The sequence below is a fragment of the Sorex fumeus genome, unplaced genomic scaffold (assembly GCF_029834395.1).
Source record: "Sorex fumeus unplaced genomic scaffold, SorFum_2.1 ptg000030l, whole genome shotgun sequence".
In the NCBI taxonomy this organism is placed as follows: Eukaryota; Metazoa; Chordata; class Mammalia; order Eulipotyphla; family Soricidae; genus Sorex; species Sorex fumeus.
The window spans coordinates 23,678,356-23,688,765 of NW_026606087.1; the positions used below are offsets into that span (position 1 = coordinate 23,678,356).

The 10,410-nt window shown below is 39.8% G+C and overlaps 1 non-coding gene across 1 annotated transcript; it reads right to left on the reverse strand.

Moving 5' to 3' along the window:
• Positions 1–550: 550 nt before the first annotated feature.
• Positions 551–654, reverse strand: LOC130025614 (U6 spliceosomal RNA). Its single transcript, XR_008792748.1, has one exon. It is a non-coding gene; the product is annotated as a U6 spliceosomal RNA (small nuclear RNA).
• Between the last annotated feature and the right edge of the window lie 9,756 nt (positions 655–10,410).

Consider the following 10,410-nt stretch of genomic DNA (forward strand, 5'->3'; position numbering starts at 1 on the left):
AAACTAAAAATAACTGAGATTCTTCAATCATTGCATAATACAATCATTTTATCAGCCACAGTGAGCTCAACAGTATTGCACTGAAGCCCACTTTTCCTCTATAAATATCCACTCAGGGAGGCTCAGTGAACTCCAGCTATACTCTAGTATGGGGTATACATTTAGCAGCACCAAAAAAAGTTACTTGTCAGTTGCTTCTCATTTGCTGAATAGCCATTCCTCCAAGCCCTTATGTATTAAAGACTCAGCAATGCAACAGTTTGTATAATATGCACAATAGATTTTAATTGTACAATTAAAATTTGCATGCTTGATGGAAATAAACAATTGCTCATTTTGCATATTGCCTCTGCTACTTGTTAGCTTTTGTGACCTTGGACAAATCATTGTTGGAAGTTCGTTTCCTTATGTACACAACAATACTTCAGTCAGAATCCTGTTTTGTATGTAGAATGAGACAAGATGCCTTATTTTGTAAATTTTAGTGACCATGTAATATAGCATCCGTAATGAAAATATCAATAGATATTATTTCCATTGACATTCCATTATATAGAACTTTTGTTTGCTTGTGTTTGTGTGTTGTCCTGGTGCAGGGGCCCTGCTAATCATCTCTGTATAGTTTCAAGTTTAGTATATTTGCTGCTGAAGTGGCCGACCGGGGTTTGATTCTTCCATCTCTCTCAGAGAGCCTGGGAAGCTAGTGAGAGTATACCACCCACGTGGCAGAGCCTGGCAAGCTCCTTGTGGTGTATTCAATATGCCAAAAACAATAAGTCTCACAATGGAGACATTACTGGTGCCCACTCAAGAAAATCGATGAACAAGAGGGCAGTGCTACAGTGCTACAGTGTTTGTTTTTGGAGGGGTGTACATCTGGCAGTGTTCAGTGCTTACTTCTGACTGTGTGTTCCACACTACTCCTAATGCGACCCAGAGGATAACAGGGGTTATGGAAATTGAGTCCAGGTCAGCAGCATGCAAGAAAAGCGTACCCACTCTATTATCTCTCCAGCCCTAGACTTTGAAATTAAAATTACAGTGTCTTTTCTTCATTCTACACAGTTTCTACTGAACAAAATTCAATGTAGCTCCCTTATACTCAAATCCCAGTCTAATAATATTTCAGGTTGTCAAAATCTATGATGACATGTGAAATATGTTTTGGGATTAAAAAAAGTAATTTTGAATCTGAAATATGCTGGAGAGTAGGTAACCTGGTAATAAGATCAAAGCATACAAAAGTACATAATTTGCTTGATTAGCTAAATAATATCCTATGTATGTGCATCCTCTATAGTCTATATAATAATTATATATTCTAACCAACTTGGGGAGTGAAATGGCTGGGATCTTGCGAGGATCACAAACGCATCATCAAATCACTATCATACTAAACACCTCCTACACATGATCTCTGCTACTGATTAACTGCACGTTAGAGTAGTTACAGATGCTCTGTTACCTAAAAAGCAAATTGAAAAGACAGGGAGAGAGAGAAAAAAAAGAGCAAAACAATTCATTTTCAATCTAATTAAAGTCATTATAAATAGCCTCCTGGTGCTTAACCTTTTTTTCCCTCCAAAAATCCCCATCTTTAAACTAAATGCTCGGATCTAAAGCTTCGTTGAGGCTTTTCTTAATTGCCTTCCCGTCACTAATGGGATTCACTTCATTATTACCTCTGCCAAAAGCTGCTTCCAACTTTCGGGCCTCATGCTGCGCCATTTACATGCCTATTTATAATGTACACTTTCACTGAATGTTGAAGTCACACCACTTCAGTGTTTAGGAAGTTAAATTTTATTGTGGTCTCTCTAGTTGGGGGATATATTTTCTTCCATGTCTAAAAACTCTCAGAACTCCTTCCTACTCTTCCCTTTTATCTTTCCCTTTTCCCTTTCTAACTTCCTTTACTAATCCCTTCCTCACCTTCTTTCCATCTTCTGGCCCCTTATTGTTTTCCAAGCCCACACTCACCACACAGAACCATCTCTCAATTTTATGTTATCTGTGAGTTCATAGAACAGTGATATGAAGTCCAGAGTTGACTTAACCCAAAGGTCCCTGAACAAGATTTATGTTACCAAGTTAAAAGAGATGAGAACTTTGATGATCAAAATAGAAAATGTTAAGATATAGAATATGACCAAGGTAGTATTTGAAACGACTCTTCAACCTTGCGAAAGAGCTCAACAAGCCCGTAGAAATTCCGGGTATGTCTATGGTGTTCTTGTGCCCTGTCCCAAGGTTAAGGAGTGAGTTCAATGCTACCTCGGACATATTTTTTATCTAGAGAACAAGGTACTAGGAGACTCTAGGACTGGATCTCTGCTGTTTTCTTACGTATCACCTAGCGACCTCAGGCAAGCATTGCATCTCTGGCTACTTTGCCTTCTCTGACATGATACATTTTCTAGCTGATACAGTGAGAAAACAGGAAGAATCCAGCCCTAGAGGCTGCCAGTACCTGATTCTTTATACCCCTTTCCCAAATCCCCTCAAATGGCACGTTAAATAAGAATAACTGTGACATAAAGTGAATGATTTATCAGAAAGGATACATGGAGGGGTAGATCGTTATGAGGAAGAGAACAGACAATGTTCCTTGGGATTGTGTAAATTTCTGTTGGTTTGTAGATTTGCTGGCATAATCTTTTGGGATTTATATTCAAATACATACTATTTTCTCCATGAAGAGGCAGGACTTTTGGTGTGTGTGAAAAAAAGAGGTGGTGCGGTGGGACTTTGACATGAAAATATTGTTGATAAATTGAAGACATATCAGATGATTTATGATCATCCCTTGTCAGCCAAAGCTTGACTAGTTGTGTCTGTGTGTATTTGTGTATGTGAGCCTGGATGCTATATAAAGAAACATCAAGAGTTAAATATGTGGACATCATCTCTGCCTTCAAAGAGTTAATAATTAAACTAGAGAAACAACACAATTACGGAAATATTGAAGAAGATACAGTTTACCCCATAAAGAAAAAAGAAAAGATGCACAGAAAGTTAAATTATAGCTCAACTCCTGGAACAAAAGTTATGAAGATGTCAGAAGTACTGATTATACAAATATTTATTTATTTTCCATTATGCGAGGGTTTGCTTATTACTAGTTAAATAATAGTAAAAAATAAGTTATTAACCTGCATGTTATTTTAATAAAGTATAAAATACGTTATCTCCTGGAAGCCAGGGAGCGTAAAGAAAATTCACCTGCTCTTACTTTCTTAATAAAGTAAAGGTAAAGGTAAAGGCCCTCCCGTTGATCGTCGATTTGCTCGAGCGGGCCCAGTAACGTCTCCATTGGAGACTTTGTTGTTACTGTGCCTGGCATATCGAATACTCTCGGTAGCTTGCCGGGCTCTCCGAGAGGGGCGGAGGAATCGAACTCGGGTCGGCCATGTTGGCCGCTTGTAAGGCGAGCGCCCTACCGCTGTGCTATCACTCCGGCCAGAGAATAAGTCAGAGTTAGGTAGAAATGATGGTTATTCTCTTTGGCTTTCCCTTTTCTACTCATTTTCTATGCTCTAAAGAACAGCATCAGTACTCCTCTGCTCTCTGACTTGTTGTGACGTGGTGAATGGGACATGCTAACAGAAAATAAGAGTACTGGAAGAAATTGCAATGGGATAATTGATTGTTGTTCTGTCTCTGCTATGTCACTTCTCAGTCTGTTGTTTCTCCACGAATAAGTGTTCTGCCAACACATCTTCTGGATTCTAGGTTCTGCTTCACAGTTATCCCACACTATTTGGCTAGAAGAGGGAAAATAATATCCCATGAGAAATGCTTTGAGTGTCTCACTAATCCTTTCCTCTCCTCTTTTCCTAGTTTCCTTTAACCTACTAATGATTCTGTAAGTAGTTCCTACGTTAAAATGTCTTCAGGCCGCCCCTCCCAAACAGTTACCCCTGGGCACACACTCCGCACCCCAACTTGGAACCCCGAAAGCCAGCTGCCACAGGCAGCTGCGACCCCAGCGTGGGGCATCTGCCTCCACTTCCCCAGCAAGTACCAGCCCCACAAGTCACAGTCTCTCCCAAACAGGTCTGTGGACTAGCATCCTGACTGACTGGGGTGTGTCCACCACTCTAGGGGTGTGACATCCTCAAAAGTGGGCGTGGCCTTCTCGAGGCAGGTGGATGCTCAGGCTGCTACACTTATGTTCCCCACTCCCAGCTCTCTGGACTTGCATCCCAGTCTTTATCACCTAAATCTGTGGAAAAAATTCTGGCCACCTCAACTACAGTACAATAATTATGCACTGGCCTACCCCAATTCTAACAAAAGACCAGTACGCAAAGAAGCTGTACAAGCACAATATTAAAAGAGCACCTCCTCCAAAACTTCACTAGATGCCCGTCATAAGCCAAAGAAAAATGCCTGAGAGGATGGTCAGACTCTAGAAAGAGAGAAGGGTGACCACCATTGACCAACCTTACCCAGAATCCTTTCCCACGATAAGAGGGAACAGTACTAGTGAATTTCAGGGTTTAACCACTAGACAACCAAAACAACATGAAGAAACACCGAAAATCTCCACTACAAGGAGAATACAAAAAGAGTCCCGAATCCTCAACAGGGGTTATCCACAAATATGCTCTCTCTGATAAGGAAGTCCAAGACGAAATGCAGAGGATGTTCAAGGCTCTACTCAAAGAATCAGTGGAGGAAATATCCAGAAAACTAAAGGAAGAAATGAAAGTAACAATAGAACAGATAGTCGAGAAAATACAGGAAGAAATGAGAGCAGAAATAAAAAAGCTACAAAAAGAAGTGTCACAAATAAAGGATTCAGTAGACGAAATTAAAAACTCAGAAAGTGCCCTTAGCAGTAGGATGAATACAGATGAAGACAGGATCAGTGAGCTTGAGAATGAGCAACAAAAATCCCATAGGGAACAACAAGCAATGGGAAAAGACCACAAAATGGCTATAAGGAGAATCAGAGACCTAGGGGATGACGCCAAGAGGAACAATATTAGAATTACTGAAGAACCAGAAGGACAGGGAGGCAACCCCAATGAAAAAGCCACAGTCAAAGAAATCATTGCTGAAAAGTTCCCAGAGTTAAAGAATGCAGACATCCAGATCCAAAGAGCCAGAAGGGTGCCAACTAAAAGAGACCCTAATAAAAACACTCCAAGGCATATCAAGTAGAACAATGGATGCTGTGGACAGAGACACAGTACTACAAGCAGAAAGGTCAAAGAAGGAAATCACATACAAAGGAGCACCCCTTAGATTCACAGTGGACTTATCAGAGGAAACCTTCCAAGCCTGAAGGCAATAGTGGGATATAGTGAAAAAACTCAATGAAATGAATGCCTCACCAAGAGTACTTTATCCAGCTAAACTCTCACTCAAACTCAATGAAATGATACACCATTTTGTAGATAAACAACAGCTCAGAAACTTCATAGACTCAAAACCAAATCTAAAAGAAGGATTAAAAGGGCTCCTGTAAGACAATAAGGAAAACACTTATAAAGATAATAAGGAAAACACTTATAAACACAACCAACCCCTACAGAAAGATGGCACAAAACCCCATGAAAATAATCTCTCTCAATGTCAATGGTCTAAATGCACCAATCAAGAGACACAGAGTGGCAAAATGGATCCAGAAACTGAAACCAACATTCTGCTGTCTACAAGAAACTCATCTGAACAATCAGAACAAACACAGACTCAAAGTTAAAGGATGAAAAACAATCCTGCAAGCAAACAGCTCCCTCAAAAAAGCTCAGATGGCCATACTAGTATCCGACAACATTAACTTTAGATTTAAAAAGTTTAGAAGGGACAGCAAAGGCTATTTTCCCTTGATCAAGGGATACGTACAACAGGAAGAAATCACACTTTTAAATGTATACACACCTAATGAGGTACTGCTAACAGATTTTAATGAGGACATTGTTAGCTACACAATAGTAGTTGGAAACTTCAACATCACCTTATCACTTCTGGATAGATCAACAAGAACAAAACTCAACAAGGAAACATTGGGTTTGAAGGAAGAATTAGGAGAAGGCTAATAGACCTATACAGGGCCTTACACCCCCAAAAGAAAGAATATACATTCTTCTCCAGTGTACACGGAACATTCTCCAAAATAGACCATGTGCTAGGCCACAAGCATTCCTCAATAGAATCAGGAAGATAGAAGAAGTGTCAAGAATCTTTTCAGACCATGATGCACTCAAGATAGAAGTGAATCACACAAAGACATCGAAAAACAAGTCAAACACCTGGAAATTAAACAACTCAATGTTGAAAAATTAGTGGGTCAGAAAGGAAGACAAAGATGAAATCAAAAGATACCTGGAAACAAACAAGAATGAAGACATGAGCTACCAGAACCTATGGGATGCAGCTAATGCAGGTCTAAGAGGAAAATTGATAGTGTTGCAAGCATTCGTAAGGAAAAAAGAAAGGGCCTACATAGATAACCTAACCACACAGCTCAATCTTAGAAAAAGACCAACAAAAGAAACCCAAGATTGGCCGAAGTAAAGAAACAATAAAAATTAGAGCAGAAATTAACGACATGGAAACCAAGAAAGAATTTGAAAGGTCAATGAAACCAAGAGCTGATTCTTTGAGAAAATAAATAAGATTGATAAACAACTAGCAAGACTCACAAAGAAAGAGAGAGAACCCTAATAAACTGAATCAGAAATGAAAACGAACAGAAACCAATGAAATCCAAAAGATCATCAGAGACTACCTTGAGAGTCTATATGCCACGAAACAAGAGAACCTAGAAGAAATGGATAAATTCTTGGATTCCTAAAATCTTCCAAGACTGAACCAGGAAGACTTGGGATTGCTGAATAGACCCATTCATATCAAGCAAATTGAAGTGGTAATCAAAAGTCTTCTCAAAAACAAAAGCCCAGGCCCAGGCAGGTTCATTAGTGAATTCTTTCAAACATTCAAAGAAGACCTTTTGCCAGTTCTCCTCAAGCTTTCCCATGAAATTGAAAAAAAAAAAAACAGGAACCCTCTCAAACAGCTTCTATGAGGCACATATCTCCCTAATACCTAAAGCAAACAAAGACACCACCAACAAAGAAAACTATAGGCCAATATCCCTGATGAACACAGATGCAAAGATCCTCAACAAAATATTAGCAAATAGTATCCAACAACTCGTCAAAAAGATCATACATCATGAACAAGTGGGATTCATCCCGGGGATGCAAAGATGGTTTAGTATTCGGAAATCAATCAACATAATCCATCATATCAACAAAAATAAAGATAAAAATCATATGATCATATCGATAGACACAGAGAAAGCTTTTGACAAGATGCAGCACCCATTTATGATGAAAACTCTCACCAAAATGGGTTTTGAAGGAACTTTCCTCAATATAGTCAAAGCCATCTATGACAAACCCATGGCAAGCATTATCTTCAATAGGGAAAAACTAAGGGCCTTTCCTCTAAGATCAGGGACAAGAATGCCCACTATCACCACTTCTGTTTAACATAGTACTGGAAGTACTTGCAAAAGTTATTAGGCAAGAAAAAGACATTAAAGGTATCCTGATAGGAAAGGAAGAAATCAAACTCTCCCTATTCGCAGATGATATGATACTATATCTCAAGAATCCTAAATCCTCTACCAAGAAACTCCTTGAAACAATAGCCTTGTACAGTAAAGTTGCAGCCTATAAAATCAACGCCCCAAAGCCCATGGCCTTCCTATGTGCAAATAATGATAGAGAGGAAAGTGATATGAAAAAAATAATCCCGTTCACAATTGTGCCCCAGAAAATCAAATACCTTGGACTCAGTCTAGCTAAAGAGGTAAAGGATCTCTATAATTAAAACTACAAAATGCTACTCCATGAAATAAAAGAGGACACTAGGAAATGGAAACACACCCCCTGCTCATGGATAGAAAGAATCAATATCATCAAAATGGCAATACCCCCGAAAGCATTATGCAGATTCAACGCGATCCCTATAAGGATACCTATGAAATTCTTCAAAGATATAGATCAAGCACTCCTGAAATTAATATGCAACAACAAACAGCCACAAATATCTAAAGCAATTCTTGGGAAAAAGGCATGGGGAGGCATTACCCTCCCCAACCTCAAACTCTACTACAAAGCGGTAATAATTAAAACAGACTGGTACTGAAATAAAGCCTGGGACACAGACCTATAAAACAGGTTGAAATATCCATACACACAACCCCAAACGTATGAACATATAATCTTTGATAAAGGAACAAGAAATGTGAAATGGAACAAGGAAATCCTCTTCAACAAATGGTGCTGGCATAACTGGACAACCACATGCAAAAAAATGGGCTTAGACCTCGACCTAAAACCATGCAAAAAAGTCAGATCAAAATAGATTAAAGATCTCAACATGAGGCCAAAATCCATAAAATACATTGAAGACAAGGTCGGCAAAATCCTCCACGATATTGAGGGTAATGGTATCTTCAAAGATGACACTCTACTGACCAACCAAGTGGAAACAGAGGTAAACAAATGGGACTATTTTAAATTAAGAAGATTCTGCAGGGGGCTGCAGCAATAGCACAGTGGGTAGGGTGTCTGCCTTGCATGCAGCCAACCCGGGTTTGATTTCCAGCATACCATATGGTCCCCTGAGCACCGCCAGGGGTGATTCCTGAGTGCAGAGCCAGGAGTAACCCCTGTGCACTGCAGGGTGTGACCCAAAAAGCAAAAAATAGAAAAAGAGTAAGATTCTGCACCTTAAAAGATACAATAATCAGAATACAAAGACAATCTACAGAATGGGAAAGGATAAATTTACATACAATACCCATCTGATCACAATCACAAATCACAAATCATCCTGTTAATCGTCGATTACCTCGAGCAGGCCCCAGTAATGTCTCCTTCATCCTAGCCCTGAGATTATATTCAAGGCTCTTTAGGAGAATGAGACCCATCATTGTTACTGGTATTTGGCATCTTGGGTATGCCACGGGGAGTTTGCCAGACTCTGCCGTGTACCCATCTGATAAAGGGTTGATATCAAGGACATGCAAAGCACTGGTTGAACTCTACAAGAAGAAAACACCTAACCCCATCAAAAAATGGGGTGATGAAATGAACAGAAACTTCCCCAAAGAAGAAATCCAAATGGCTAAAAGGCACATGAGAAAATGCTCTACATCACTAATTATTAGGGAGATGCAGATCAAAACAACAATGAGATATCATCTCACACCACATAGACTGGCTGACATCCAAAAGAACAAAAGCAACCAGTGTTGGCGTGGGTGTGGCGAGAAAGGGACTCTCCTTCACTGCTGGTGGGAATGACGACTGGTTCAGCCTTTTGGAAAACAGTATGGATGATTCTCAAATAGTTAGAAATTGTGCTCCCATTTGACCCAGCAATATCACTCCTGGGAATATATCCCGGCGAGGCAAAAAAGTACAATCAAAATGACATCTGCACTTCTATGTTCATTGCTGCACTATTTACAATAACCAAAATCTTGAAAAAACCCGAGAGCCCAAGAACAGATGACTGTTTAAAGAAACTTTGGTACATCTACACAATGCAGTACTATGCAGCTGTTAGAAAAGATGAAGTCATGAAATTTACATATAAGTGGTACTACATGGAAAGTATGATGCTAAGTGAAATGAGTCAGAGAGAGAGGGACAGGCATAGAAAGATTGCATTCATCTGGGGTATATAAAGTAACAAATTGGGAGACTAACACCCAAGAGTAGCCGAGATAAGTACCAGCAGGTTCACTTCATGGCTTGGAGGTCAGCCACACATGCTGAGGGAGAAGGCAGCTCAGATAGAGAGGGGAGCACCAAATAAAGGGTATTGGGAGGATCCTCCCAGGATGAGAGGTGCATTCTGAAAGTAGACTATAGACCAAACATGAGTGCCACTCAATGCCTCTTTTGCAAACCATAACACCCAAAACGAGAGAGAGAACCAAAGGGAATGCCCTGACACAGGGGGTGGGGTAGGATGAGAGGGCCGGGGTGTGAGGGATGCTGGGAGCATTGAAGGTGGGGAATATGCACTGGTGGAGGGAAGGGCACTCAATCATTGTATAACTGAAACCCAAGCACAAAAATTTGTAAGTCTACAACTGTACCTCATGGTGTTTCACTAATAAAAATTTTTTTTAGAAAGTCTTCATATGAACAATAAGGAGCAAATTCTGTTTTCTAATGGAAAGTAGACTGACACACTAATTAAAAGTAAAGGATGAGGTGGGTTGGCAAGAGGGGTAGTGTTCAAGAACTATGTATTTTTTAGCATGGATGTGGAGTATGATGTTGGAGCAGAAAGAGGTAGGATGAAGGGGGAGTCCAGGCACTAAATGTTTTGCATATTGGTAATTAATGAGTTTCTACAGAGAGACTTAGAAAA